Source organism: Artemia sp. Qi Xiang Cuo, unplaced genomic scaffold (genome assembly GCF_049724085.1).
Source record: "Artemia sp. Qi Xiang Cuo unplaced genomic scaffold, ASM4972408v1 HiC_scaffold_3021, whole genome shotgun sequence".
Classification (NCBI taxonomy): Eukaryota; Metazoa; Arthropoda; class Branchiopoda; order Anostraca; family Artemiidae; genus Artemia; species Artemia sp. Qi Xiang Cuo.
This window is the reverse complement of record NW_028300416.1, coordinates 447,088-462,292: the sequence shown is the minus strand read 5'-3', so window position 1 is coordinate 462,292 and position 15,205 is coordinate 447,088.

The following is a 15,205-nucleotide window of genomic DNA, read 5'->3' as shown; positions in this document are numbered from 1 at the left end:
CTATAGTAGGATACCATCTGGTCAAGCTTATCAACCCCACCCATACTCAGGTTATAAGCCGCAATAGCTTCTGGCTGCGTCACTTGTACCTCTGTCTTCGTTTTCTTACACCACTTCATCACGTTTTTTACGTTGCCGCTTCCAATCATGTTAGAAGCGACTATCACCGATCTACAGTCCATCCACTTGATCAGACATACTTCTCCACTCACTAGCTCGTGGAACGCCCCCTTCCTTTCTTTTTCAGAGACGTATCAGATTCCAACTTTGCGCCAAGAACTCTATTCGCTCTGATCGTGCCGGTGCCATACATACTTTTCCGTTCAAGCTCTTCAAGGAGCGGAATACTCGTAAAAAAGTTGTCAAAGAATATTTTCGTATGCGGGCGAAGCTGGACGCGACCAGCAAGAGCTAGTACCATTCCAGGTCCCAGTCCGAACTGCTTCTGCTCTTCCGTCAGGATAGTTTTCTTACCCTGGTAAACATCAAAAGTGAGTATGATGCCGTTACTGTTACAAAGCATAAAGATTTTTATGCCCCACGGTGTTGGCTTCCCCCTGATATACTGTTTTATGTCCAATGCACCGGTGTACGGCACCATTTGCTCGTCGACTGATACATAATCAGAAGGTACGATGCTTTCTGTCTTTTTCAGGACCCGGTCTATAACCGGACGAACCTTCCATACGCGATCGGTGTTCTCCGGGTCTTTAGAGAGGATATCTACCAGATGAAACAAATTTCGGAGACGCGAAAACCTATTGAAGTTCATGGCGTCTGCTATTAGAGGTATCCGAGTCCGACTACCCCAGTACATGTGATACCTTGGGAATTTAAAAGCACTCATCGCTATATGAATACCTATGAACCTTCTTATTTCAGAGGCTGTTGTACCCAAACTTGAGCCGGTTTTCTGTACAGAATAAAGATTGGTCATCTCGGCGGCTAACTCATAAAATTCACTATCAAAATATTCTTTGAAGTAGTCTATAGGCTCCTCGGGACCAAGTGGCGGCGGCGCCGGGTCGGCATTGTTGATAACTTTCGAGAAGATCGCATTCTTCCATACGAGTCTGCGTTTTCGATTTTTCGGAGGCGGGGGGAGGAGCGGCTCATCATCCTCAACTTCCGATAATGAATCTTCATCCGTATCGTGTGGCTGCGATAGATTTACTGACGCCCAATCTTCACCTTCGTCATCTGAGTTTGGTAGGTCCGATAACTCTGAAAGGTCTGAGTCGATCGCGTCCAAGACATTCAGTATGTCAGCGTGACGAACTCGACGTGGTCGATCATTGGATGGACCTGGAAAAGAAGATAGTGAGTCGCTTTTCCAGAATAGCGACTTGACATGAAAAAGTTATCACTGATGTTTTCAAATAATACTACCAAAAGTATGTTCCTCTGACTGTACCATATATGCTGCTATTGAACTAGAAAAGTTAGTATCAAGTCACACTGTCCTTACCCAAGAACACGCTACTTCGAAAAAATCTGCGCCATCTATCCAACGCACTAGCGAGATAAACTTTTTTAATAGATGGGGTAACTAACTGAAAAGGACAAATGAACCCCTTTTTTCGCGTATTTTCATGGTAAATCTGGTAAAAAAAATGCATGAAAACATACCTGGTAGATCCATTCTTTCGAGTACGGATGTGCAACAACTTCAAAATACTGCTAAAAATCAGAATTTAGCATCATCGGTTTGAAACTTCGCCAGTGTCTTTTCGCATTACTTATTATTATGGAGCGCATACTCGAGTATCGCTGCCACCTACAGGGTCCAAGAAGACCAAGCGAAGCTGTGATGTTCTCATGTGAGAACATGGTGACTGAAAGGGTTAATATCACGAGGCCATCATCAACTCGAATTTCATAGACTGAAATCTATCGAGTTTTCCCGCACCATCACAGGTTGTAGTTACAAATAGATTATTGTGACACACATGTGGATTGCAGTCACGCACTGAGATGACGTTGGGAATTTCCTCAAGAGATTCAAGTGTTTGGGTCTGAAAACCTGTTTCTCGCTCTAGTCCTAAAAATTGTCACACAGTTTGAATATTTTAGCCTGTTTTCTAAGGTTTTGTTTAATGACGTTCTCATAAAAGACGTAATGATAGTAAGAAAAAAGATACTTCAAATCAGACAAGTACGCAAGAGCCTGGGGATCCTGATCCCTCCAAAATCTCACGATGTTTACGATTTTTTCAAGGTTTCCTATAATATGCATTAATTTTGAAGTGTTGTCTGTTCTAGATTACTTCATCCTCTGCAAAAAGTTCATAAACTTGTGACTGTCACCAATTAATTGAATAATCTGCGTCACAAAGCTGCATTTCATGGGTCCACAGTTTATATAATTATCCAGTATGATCTTTCCCTATCTCACCGATTGTAAAAACCCGGACCAAGGTGCGAGTGCTCCAGAGAACGTTTTTGCAGATAGAAACATAAGCGGAATCAGATCTTTTCACGGGTAGACAAGTCAGACTGTGATCGAATCGGAAACAAGTGGAAACCCGCTATTACGAATAATTCACTTTGTTGGAAACAATCGGAAACAGACTAACCCGCTAATGCAGAAAAAACTGGGAGGAGCTTTTTGTTCGTACCGAGAATGAAGACCAGAAATGATCTGCTATAAACTTACTGGATAATTATATAAACTGTGCATGGGTCTTAGAAAAAGCTCTTTTTCTGTTTTTTTTTTTTTTCATCTTCAAAAGTTAATTGAAAAGAAATGTATACCCAAAATGAAATACCCAAATGTATACCCAAAATCGCATTGTCAGAGTTCAACGAGTGAAGAGCTAAACAAGTTTTCAATTGAATCGGATATAGTTCTTGCTGAAATTTGTTGAACTTGTGTAAGGAACTAAGCACATATTACAAGCGTGAGTACTTTGGGGTGGAAGATTGGAACATTTAGTTGTTGAAGTTTGTTACCTGTAGTGCCCCCTCCCCTCGTATCTGCAGATTGTATAATGGCAAAATACAAAGAGTTCGATCTTGTCCTAGCTTCATTTCAGGGATACTCCTTATGGCCATCAGTAGTTATTAAAACCACCAAAGACCAGAAAAATCAAGCTAGATACCTAGTCTTTTGCTACGGTACCCACTCTGAGCATAATATAGCTCAAGCTCATATCCGCAACTGGAATGAGCACTTTAAAGAAGCCTGTACAAGGACAGATAAAGCTGTAAATAAGGCTTTTGAAGAGCAGCGCCTACTCCCTGATATTTTCAAGACTAAGAGTAAAACCTACTTGTCTCTACCCAAAAAAAACTAAAGTAAAATCCAGCCTAGCGCCGTCAACTCCGACTTCCGCAGCAGCATCAACTTTAAAGGAAATAATAAATGAAACTCAAGAGGAACTAATCAACACTAAGTCCAACCTAATGAATGACATTTCTCGTGTCGTATCAGACACAATGAAAGATCACCGAGCTTCTGAAATTATCAGTGAAGATATTGTGAACGAAGTTTATAATTCTATTTCCCTTGAATATAATGCTAAATTTGAAAAAATTGAATCAACCCTTCAAAGACTTTATAATGCTGTGAACTTGCTTGAAAATAAAGTTTCTATAATAGAGGACAGGGTTGACCAACTTGAGCAGGATACCTTACTTGACACCCTAATTTTCTACGGTGTGAAACCAAACCCCAATGTGGAATTGATGGATAATCTTATTGAAGTGATAACAAAAATAATGGGCTTGCAAGATTTCAAAAAAATGGACCTCTTAAAGGCTAATCGATTCCGTCAGCCTGCTACTCAAACTGAGAATGTGAAAATTGCCCCCATCCTGGTAAAATTTTCTAACTTGGATATTGCTCGAGAAGTGTTTGCAGCAAAAAGTAAGTTGGTTAAGTCAGGTGTATTTGTGTCTGAAAACCTAACTAAAAAGCGTCGCGATCTATTAAACGCGGCTCGCAGCACCTTTGGTCCAAGAAGTGTTTGGTCTGATCATGGACAAGTTCTAGCCAAAGTTCTGGGTGAAACTCGTATGCGCAAAATAAACTATTTGCATGAATGCATTAGTATGTGACTTGTTAGTATTTTTCTTAATTTGTAAATGCCTTCCACAGTTCATTGATTTTCATTTATTTACTTTATTTATTTTTTTTTTCATTTTTGTTTCTCTTTCCATGCTAATGGTTCATTCCGATAATACATGCTGTCCAATTAGGTATTTGTTTGTTTGTAATCCTTTGACAGGTTTTTCTTTTTCAATTGATTTAAGTAAGGATTTCTTTTTGGTTCATCTGGTGACTTTAATGGACTCCAAGTAAAACCTATTTTTGTGAATTTTTTAAGCCATGAGAGTCGGCTTTGCGAGCTTGAAAATAATCCTTTCGATGTAATTAGTATCTTAAATAATTATGTGGGTCAGGCTAATCAAAGTCCGATTAATATAAACCCTATTTGTTATAGTAAATATGTTTCGGATTTGGGGGAGAGGAGGTTACCAAAGGATATTATTGTCTGACAGCATTTAAGCTTAATATTCAGGGTCTCTCCTCGTCAATAGATAATTTAAGACAAATTGTTTCTGATGGACAGCCTGATGTTGTGGGTTTATGGGAGACGTTTTTGAATTCTTGCAATGAAATGCTATTGGATATCCATGGTTACAAAATGGAACGTATAAACCGCTGCAAGATGGCTAAGGGAGGTCTTGCCATGTATCCACCGTAAGTAAAATGATTAATTCTTTTAGTGACCAGGGTGATGTCAACTCTTTGGGGGAACGTTTTGCTGAGTTACAAAATAATCCTTTAGATATAGAAAGTATAATTAATAATTCAGTTGGAAGTAGAAATAGGAATTATAATGATCCTAAATCGGCTATTGAAAGTAAATATGTTTCGCAATTAAGTGGTTCTGCCTCTTCTAAACAAGATGGTATTTTCTCTGTGCTTCACCTAAACATTCAGGGATTTGTTCCTCTTTTGATGAGCTGAAACGGATCGTCAGTGATGGAACTCTGGATGTTAATGGATTGTGTGAAACTTTCCTGGATTCAAAAAAGGATATGCTTTTAGATATCCAAAGATTTAGGATGGAGAGGATGAATCGGAAACGGATGGCGAAAGGTGGTCTTGCCCTGTATATTGCCGATCATCTTGTATATAATTTCCGAAGTGATTTGAGTAGAAATGAGGAAGGAATCTTTGAATCCCTTTTTATTGAGATTAAGTCAGGTTGTAAGAATTTAGTAGTCGGTTTGGTTTACAGATCTCCTAGTGGATCTATTCCTTCGTTTATGAAAATTCTAGAAGAGGTTTTGGATTTAGTCCAAAAGTATCCTTGCGAACTAAACCTAATGGGGGATTTCAAACTCAACCTGCTGGATCCAAATTCTGTTTCGGCTGCACATTTTTGTCAATGATGCTTTCCGCGGGAACCCTACCCTCAGTTTGTATACCAACCCGGGTTACTGAGATGCATGCATCACTTATTGATAATATTTTTTAGTCACTAGATGCCTTAGATAATTCGGTGATGATTAGTGATATTTCTGATCATTTCCCTGCTATTTCACGATATAGGACTGCTAATCGATTGCAGCGTATTGTTTCGCCATCTAATCTCCCATTTTTCCGTTTTGGTGTCAGTGAGATCAGTCTACTTAAATCTCGTTTGACTGACAAGTCATGGGATAGTTTGGATTCTGAATCGGATTGTAACCGCTCTTTTGATTTCTTTTATGATTCAGTAAAAGAAGGTATCCTAGAAGTTTGCCACCAGAATCCAAAGCCTCATACCTCGAAAAGGATAGTATTGCTAAATCCGTGGATGACTCTAGGTCTCCATAAAAGCTGGAAAACGAAAAATTATCTGTGGAAACTATGCAAGACTTCGTCATCTGCTTCTCATCATCAGCGGTTCAAGGCCTAAAGGAATATATTTAATTCTCTGTGTCGGAAGGCCAAGTCTCAGTATTATCACAGGAAATTTTCTGAGTGTGGAAAGGATGTTGGGAAGACACGGAAAATTATTAATTCTGTACTTAAACCTACCCCCCCTCCGCCTACAGTACCAGCACCGCTTATAGTTGACGTTAAAATGGGCAAAGGTTTTTAAATTTTTCTGATATAGATTACTTCTTATTTTGATACTATAGGAAAAACGACTGCTTCGTCTGTGAGCTCTACAACTCCTCATTGCGATTTCAGAGCCTGTCTTGCACCCCCATGTTTAAAGTCAATGGTCTTGAACCCTGTTTCCGAGTTTGAGGTAGCTCGGATCATAAATGCACTTAAAGGTTCATCGTCTTCAGGGCCAGACAGAATTCCTACAAGGGTTATCCGTGCCGTTCTTCCTGCTATTCTGTCACCATTGACTAAGCTTGTCAATCTGTCTTTCGTGAATGGAATTTTCCCTGAATCACTCAAGCGAGCTAAGGTTATAGTGCTGTATAAAGGTGGGTCCCGGAGTGATCCTGCTAATTATAGGCCAATTTCTCTTCTATCTGTTTTCAGCAAAATTTTTGAGAAGGCTATGCTATCCAGGCTTCAATATTTGAGAGAGCAGTTTCATGGTTTGAGGCGAATTACTTGGCCTTGAATGTTACCAAGTCACATTTTCTTATTTTTTCTCGAATTGGTGTAGCTTTCCCTCAACTGACACAGCTTCAGGTGTCACAAGGCTCTTTGTGTAGACCAAAGAGTCGGTTGGTCCGGTTTCTTGGTATCCTGCTCGATCAGAACCTTTCGTTTAGACACCATATAGCCATGACTAGGGTTAAGGTCTCACGGAGTTTGGGTGTCATTCGAAAACTCAAACACACCTTTCCTGGATCTATTTTTAAGCTTCTTTTTTTCTGCCTTTTTCAGTCATATGTCTCTTATTGCCCCATAGCATGGATGTTAACTTTTCCTTCTACACTACGGTCGCTTTCTTTCAAGTTTGATAAAACAACGCCGCTTGTTATTGAAACCAGACCGTCGTAACCAAGAACGCTTCTAAAAATAAAGTATATCTACATTCTTTCTTGTGCTTCTTTTGTTTTTAATCAGTTTCATGGCAATCTTCAAAATCTCTTCAAAAAAATCCTCAGTTTATTTCTGATTCAGCTCCATATAACCTTCGTTCGTCACATAATATCTGCTTTCCTCCTACTCCCACTGTGCCGTCAGATTTCAATCCCCTCATCGCTTGTCATCAGGTTTGGAACTCCCTGCCTTCTTCAGTACAGAAATGCCACTCGTTTGGCACTTTCAAGAGGATTCTTAAGGACAATTTAGTTAAGAATGAAACTTAATAATTTTTTTTTTTTTTTTTTTTTTTTGAGTTGATGTCCCCTGAATGTTTAGTTCTATTTTATGGTGGTCTTCTCTGCGCTATGACTCCCAGGCCTCAGGTATGACTATCAATATTTATTGCTGAAATTTGTATAGTTCACTAAGGAGTAGCATTCATGAAGACGGGTTAAATTTTATTGCTTTCGCACCATTACAGGCTTATAGTAATATTTTTTTTTTTTTTTTTTTTTTTTTTTTTTTTTTTTAGTCTATTTAATATAATTAATTAGTTTAGTTTATGTATTCTAATTTTTTCTATAGTTTCCATTTTATCTATATTTTCTTTTCTTCTCCTTCATATGTGAGTAGGTGATCATTTTAAATTTTCTTTTGTTTTTTTATCTCTGTGTTTGTAATTCATATGTCTTCACTCTTTGTACAGGCCAATGAGCCTTTGAGGGATTAATAAAATTTAATACTGTATGTGTATTTAATGAAGAATAAAACTTATCTTATCTTATCTTAAAGCTAGTTTAAGAAAATTTCAACTTGATCACCAGTCCGGAAACCGTCTTTAAAATCAGCTCAAGCGACAAGTTTCGAATGTCGACCATTGTTAATGTCGTTCACCATTGTCCCTACTTGGTGGGAAAATAAAAAAATGTGGAAACAATCTTTCATCGTCAAACGATACTATGGGAAACAAAGAAGCTTTGTCCCTCCTTGACATTGAATGGGAGTGTGACCGTGCATATTAAAAATCGGCTAAGCCAAAACAAATCAAAACCAGAAGGGAGAGCAAACAATAAAAATTATGTAGTTTTGGTACTATCCCATTATCCGGGCCTCTCGGGTTAATCACTATAGACTAGGCAATGATAAAACCCGTTTTTGACGTCTTAACTGTTAGAGAGCAGGCAATGATAGCAAGGTTTTCATTGCGTATACGATATTAAACTGTTTTTTGGGGGGTTTAGGGGGGAAAAGGTACCTAGGTTAGGTTACGTATTTAATATATGTAATACTTTACCCCCCCCCCTAATGTGCACATATATAGCCCAAATTTGTTTCTAAACTATTATATATTCATCCTATTTTATTTTAGTTCATTAGCATTAACCGAACTTGACTTTTTAGAGAGGCCCGGATAATGGGATAGTACCGTAGTTTTTATTGCTTTATACTTGACTACAACATAGCACCTTACATTATAAATTATTTATAAGTTATATATGGGTAATTATTTACATCTGAAGATAATCACACTGGAATTCGGAAAAACATGACATGGAGACTCTAGACTCTTGTGCAGTGGAGAGATGTTTTGTACATGTTGAATATACGGACGTTTCAAGAAAGAGGAGCAAATCCAATTGGTGATTTTATGTGAAGAGCCCAGGTTCTGTTGGTACTTCCCCAAACATTTATCCTGTCCCTGTCGAAATGTCATACTGGTCAATGTGTTGCGTGGTTGTGGATGAGCTAGATTTAGGGATATAATTTGTAGGGTAAAAGACCTCTTTTCGGAAAGTACCACTTTTTTTCGGCATTCCGGAAAAATAGAGAGAGGTTTTTGGACCGCCCCTATTTTGCTACTGTATAACGCAATGCAAGTGTAGTAACAAGATCCCCGCCTTTTATTCGCCTTCTTGCCGAAAGACGTTATCAAAGAAAAGTTGTACAAAAATAACCTAGGCTATTCAAGCTAATTGGAAATAAAATCAAAAATATGGGTAAGTGGCAATGCAAATAAATATTGAAGGTAAGTTACAACCAGTCATTACAGAAACAAAGTTAAGCGTGTATTCATTTTTTGTTTAGATTTATAGATTCGACAGTGTTTTCAAAGAAACCAACAATTGTACGCCAAAAAGCTAGTATAGTAACACGCACAAGAATAACACGGACAAATTTTACTAGTATCCCCCAACCCAGAAGGATTTTCCCCGGGTACGGGTTTTTTAAGGGAGACTTGCGTGTAAGTTAATTTTCGTAGTATATGCTATATTTTAATCCAGATGCCGCAAAAAAAAAATAAATAAAAAGGGTAGGCCTCTTGCTAAAAAAAAAGGTTTCTCATACAGTCAAATAGTCCAAAAAATTAATTTCAAATTTACATCTCTGTGACGCGCCATTGGCTGCCTTAGATATATTCCGCATAAGAGTGGGTCTGGTACCCCATCCTCAATCCCTTAATGTTTATGCTAATGTTTTAGAACTATACAAAACCTTCATTTTTCAAATTATTGGCCCTTGTGTCTCAGGAGTTGTTCTTAAAGTTTTGGGACTAAAGTCGAACTTATGTGTAAAAAGCAAGGTATTGAGGAAAAGGCGGTAGATATTAAGGAAAGGGTGGTTCCATTTGGTGGGATTTTTATTCGAAAAAAAGACTAATATTTATTGAATTTTGATTCTTTCTTAAATCATACCAGAAAAAAAAACTCCAAGGGAAAATTTAGCCCAATTTCCCCCGTCCTCTGTGATGGTACGGAAAGTTGCTCCCATGAGAATTTATACCTTGGAAATTCTTGCCCTTACAGAAAACTCCCCAAAGAAGGAGTTAAAAGGGATTTGCTTGGAGAAAAGCACGGAAAGTTAAGTTTTAATCTATAGAATTAAATTAAAAAAAAAGTTTTTTTTAACTGAAAGTAAGGAGCGGCATTATAACTTAAAACGAACAGGAATTATTCCGTATATGAAAGGGGCTGTGCCCTCCTCCGCGCCTCTCTCTCTACGCTAAATTTCGACTCTGTAGCAACTCTACTTTTTAAAACAATAAAAACCTAAGCGTAAGGAGCGAGGCGTTGAGGAGAGGACAGCCCCTTTCATATCCGGAATAATTTCTGTTCGTTTTAAGTTACAATGTCACTCCTTACTTTCGGTTACTAAGGCTTATGTCCAGTGGACAGTATCTGCTCCTTACTAAGCCTTTCTAAGCCTCTTCATGTATGACCAATGGTTTACGAATTTTCTTTTCAGCTCAGGCAGAGTCTCAAATATAGACTAATGTTATCATATAACAATTATTCCAACTAAGGGATGAAAACAATAATTTCTCAGTGTCAAGAAACAAAAAAGTTTTGTTCTGTCCTTTCTAGTAACTGAATCGAAAATATATCCTATGAATGTGCACATTAAGAGCCTGCTAACCGCAAAAAAGATTTTTTTTTTTTTTTTTTTTTTTGGAGATTGCTTCAAGATAATATGCAATACTGTTGGGTTAGAATTATGTACATAGAAATTATAGAGGGAATATTCTAAAGCTTTGGCAATAGAACTTATTCCGCTTGAATTTATATTAAATCTTGCTTTCCCGGTGGTTTTAAAGAGGTGCTCTGACTAGATGGTTTTGGTGGAATATATGATCCTTGTTCGAGCATGTGCATAGGAATTTATTGATTTTACCTGGGAAAAAAGAGGCAGATGAAAACTAAAGGAAAAAGTAGGTCTAGTAAGTTTATACAGGCCCCTCTTACTCCAAGAGTGATTTAACTGGAAATTTTTGCTTTGAGAGCCAAAGTATAGGAAAAAGTATTTTCAAGGGGAGAGGAAACTGTTGAAATTTTGCCATGGTGGGCTCAAATTTTTCTTCTCTGTGAATTTTCTCTCTTAGCATATATTTTTGATTGGGGGTATGCCTCTCCCCGGTTCTAGGCGTTTACCCCCCCCCGGAAAATACTCCCCCGCGGAATATATCCCCCGGGAAATACCGGGGAATTTTCCTTGAGAATTTAGTTGAGTTTTATTTTTTTTAATTTCCATAGGGGGATGGAATTTTGGTACTTGTGTATTATGCGCCACTCACTCAAGTTTACGCTGTATAAAATTCGAGAACGCACCGTTTTTTTGTTAGTTTCTTCGTTACTTTAGAAATAAATTTGCGCTGTAGATTTGCACATTGGGGGGGGGGAGGAAGTATAGCGGGTCTGCATGCAAAATGTGTTTGGTACAATTATTCTGCATATTAGATAGATAAACAAATAAGTGTATTTTAAAGCCAAATATACGGCCATGAACACAGTAAAATAACATAAATGAATGTAGTGAATGGGTGTGTGTGTGTGTTTAACCCCCGAAAAAAGGCCCTCCCCCCCGAAAAATACCCCTCCCCATAGAAATATCCTCTGGACAATTCAATCCTGGCGAAGATTTACCCCGGACAATTACCCTTAACACCCCCACGCGTAAAATTAAACCGGAAAAGAGAAAGCAAGACATAAAAAGAAATTTCGTATATGAATTCTTGCAAATTCACCCAGCGTAAAGTTTCTTCTTAAAATTTCATCTCAGAAAATTTGTCCTCCCCTCCCCACCCGAAAAATGTATGCATACTTCCCAATAACAAATAAAACAAAGGGCGATTTTTATAACTTAAAAACCTTTCCCCAGGTGATGTAGGGGGTCATTTTTATCTCCAAAGACATAGTTATCGGGCCTTTCAACTATGCTGAAGAAATAAGCTATCTCAAAATTTTGATTGGACGATTTTGGCAAAAAGTGACGTGGGAGAGGGCCTAGTTGCCCTGGAAATTGAAAGATCTATTGCCATTTCAAATAGTCGAAAGTGACTGTAGGGCAACAACCCCCCCCCCTCCATGCCCATCATATCCTCAAACACTTAAATTAAGACTACTACAAATGCGTCAGCTCTTTTTATAGCTTTGAGTTTACAGATAAATAGATTAAGCGTACTTAGCCAGAGTGGAGTTGGATATTAAGAACCACAGTTCATATAATTATCCAGTAAGCTTATCGCAGATCATTTCTGGTCTTCGTTCTCGGTGCGAACAAAAAGCTCCTCCCACTTCTTTCTGCATTAGCGGGTTAGTCTGTTTCCGATTGTTTCCAACAAAGTGCATTATTAGTAATAGCGGGTTTCCACTTGTTTCCGATTAGATCACAGTCTGACTTGTCTACCCCTGAAAAGATCTGATATCGCCTATGTTTCTATCTGCAAAAACGTTCTCTGGAGCACTCGTACCTTGGTCCGGGTTTTTATAATGGGTGAGATAGGGAAAGATCATACTGGATAATTATATAAACTGTGTTAAGAACCATGGGTCCAGAATGCTTATATCAGTAATTAATCCTTACTTTGATTATTATTTTCTTTTCGTAAAGTCATATCTAACATTACCCTTTTATCACTTCCCCGCCGCGTTGAGGTGACCCTGAAAGTACTTTTGATTTCGTTTTTTTTACAAAGTTTATACGTATTATTTAACAAAATACGCATTATCCAGCATAACTTCCAAATCAAAAGTACAAGGGGATGCCCAACACCATAACTAGCAAGACACGCAACATGAAAATAAAGCCTACAACCAATAAAGACAAACTGAAAACTAAAAAGCCTGTTAGATAGAAGCCTGTTAATTTCCTATTAGAAAAACACCTCCCAACTACAAATTCAAAAGCTCTTAATAACCATGCAAATAAGAAAAAGAGAGAGGAGAGAGGAGAACGAGGGGAGGGGGAGAGCGAGAAAAAGAGTATGATTGTTTTTTAGCTTTGAATTTGCTGATAAATAGATTCAGCGTGCTTAGCCAGAGTGGAGTTAGATATCAATAAAAGTACAATATTGTTAACTGGGGAAAACCCATTTGAAAATAATATAGAATCATGAAGAGCTTTGGGTCGAGAATGCTTATATCTGAAATTAATCCTTTTGGGTATTTTCCAAGGAGTGGGTATTTTCCGCGGGGGTTACTTTCCGAAGGGGGGTATTTTTGTGGGGGTTAAACACCCCGCCTCCCATTCATTATATTCATTTATGTCATTTTACTGTGTTCATGGCCGTATATTTGGCTTTAAAATACACTTATTTGTCTATCTATCTAATATGCAGAATAATTGTACCAAACACATTTCGCATGCAGAAACGTTATGCTTACCCCCCTAATGTACCAATCTACAGCCCAGATTCATTTCTAAAGTAACGAAGAAACTAACAAAAAAACCGGTGTGTTCACGAATTTTACACATCGTAAGCTTTAATGAGTTGCGCATAATACATAAGTACCAAAACTTCTTCGCCCTACGGAAATTAAAAAAATAAAATCAAATAAAATTCTCAAACTTGTAAAGCCTTATTTCCCATGGGGGTATTTATTTTTTTGGGGGGGGGGAGCATTTTGCCGGGGGTAAACGCCGGACACCGCCTTTCCCCTGAGGTGAAGACTTTTTATGGGGCTTAGTTCAAATGAAATTTTCTCTTTATTGTAGACGAATGCTGGATAGCAAAAAAAAATATATTGTTATATATGATAGTAGAGTTGACCTTTTGAATTTGCCAAGGCCCCTGTACCGAACAGGTTTTTCTGGTAGGTATTCTATTCTACAGGAGCATTACACTCTTTCAAAGAGGAACGAGTATAACTTGATTGGTGATTAGGATTTGAATAAAAGGAATAGTTTTCGTTACAAATGGTATAAGTAAGAGAATTGAATTCAAAGAGAATATTTTTTATTTGCAAGGATATTAGTATAGAAAAAAAAATGAGTGGGGCATTTACATTATTGGAGATTAATGATGAAACTGACAGTAGCAGCAGCACTGATATACGAGAACCAAATGTAGCTGTGGAAATAACTTCTGGCTGTAGACTATCTCTTGAATGGGACATTATGTGTACGAGATATGTGATATCATTAGGAAAATTTAAGCAGGAAGAGCAACTATGTTTTGCTGGAAAAATAAATATTCTCCATATCAATGGACTTTGGTCAGAATTAGATGTTCTGTCGAAATATATTGATGAAAAAAAAATTCATCAGTGAATGTTGTTATTTTTGTAATCATGTTCAAAACAACGGTTTCTAAATCAGTGGTATTTTTTTCTTTCTATAGTAGACAAGCTTATATTTTCTAGAGTCCAAAAAGAAATTCTTGTTAGTCTGAAGCTGTCTGTGAGAGAGATAAGACTCTAAGAAATGGATAGATTTAAGAAAGACCTAACAATGAGAAATCTAGTTCTCTTGGAAAAACATTTAGTTTTAGACGATGGTTATCTAGAGTTGTCTATTCAAAGAAAGATAGTTTCTCGAAGAAATGCTTGTCAATATAATGAAAACTGATTCCCCATCATTAGATTGTTGTATGAAGCTTCTTTATTGTGGTTCAGATGCATTTACGCAATTTACTGATATATTGATCGCGACACGACAAAATGATATTTTGGATATGCTTTTAAACATTAGTTTAGAAATTTAGGACTTTTTTTTTCATGAGAAAGATAATGCTCAATGAAGATTTACTACTCTCTCTCTCTATCTCACAAAATTTTTTTGATGTTGCTAACTCAGTTTTAGTGTGATAGTGAGAGCGTCAGCACATATCTATATATTCCATACATGTCCATTATGCATGTATTCAGTGAGCAGTTGGTCATCATGTGAGAATTGCACAATGAGTGAGGAGTATGATGAAAAGTGTAGATTATGCAACCCCTGTAAAGTCCATAGAGGATATGCTGTACAAATTAAAGGTTGTAATTCCTGTCTTGAAGAGGTGTGTGACTCTCATCCTAGAGGCCATCTGTGCTCCAATTGTCCTTATGAAAAATTTAATCAGTTGGAGAATACATACCCCATTATGGTTGGAAAAATCCTAACCGTGATTTTAGTTTATTTCTACGAAATTGGTATCGTCGTGGTTTTAGATTGTTCTGGGAGGAGGAACCGGGTCAACGATTCAACTGTTGGAATAACAAAAGTATATGGTTTCTTCGTCATCGATGTGAAAACACTGGGTCCATTGATTATTTACCCTCTTATTTTTATGGTTCAGTATCAGATTGTGTTTCGACACTTGAGGCCACTGATTAGGGAATTGTTCCTAATAGGCGAATGGGAGATTGTAACTTCTACAGGCTGAATGATGATATCGTTACCGACTGCACACTTAGATTTGCATTTGATTTTGTCCCCGTCTTCTCCCCCGTTGGA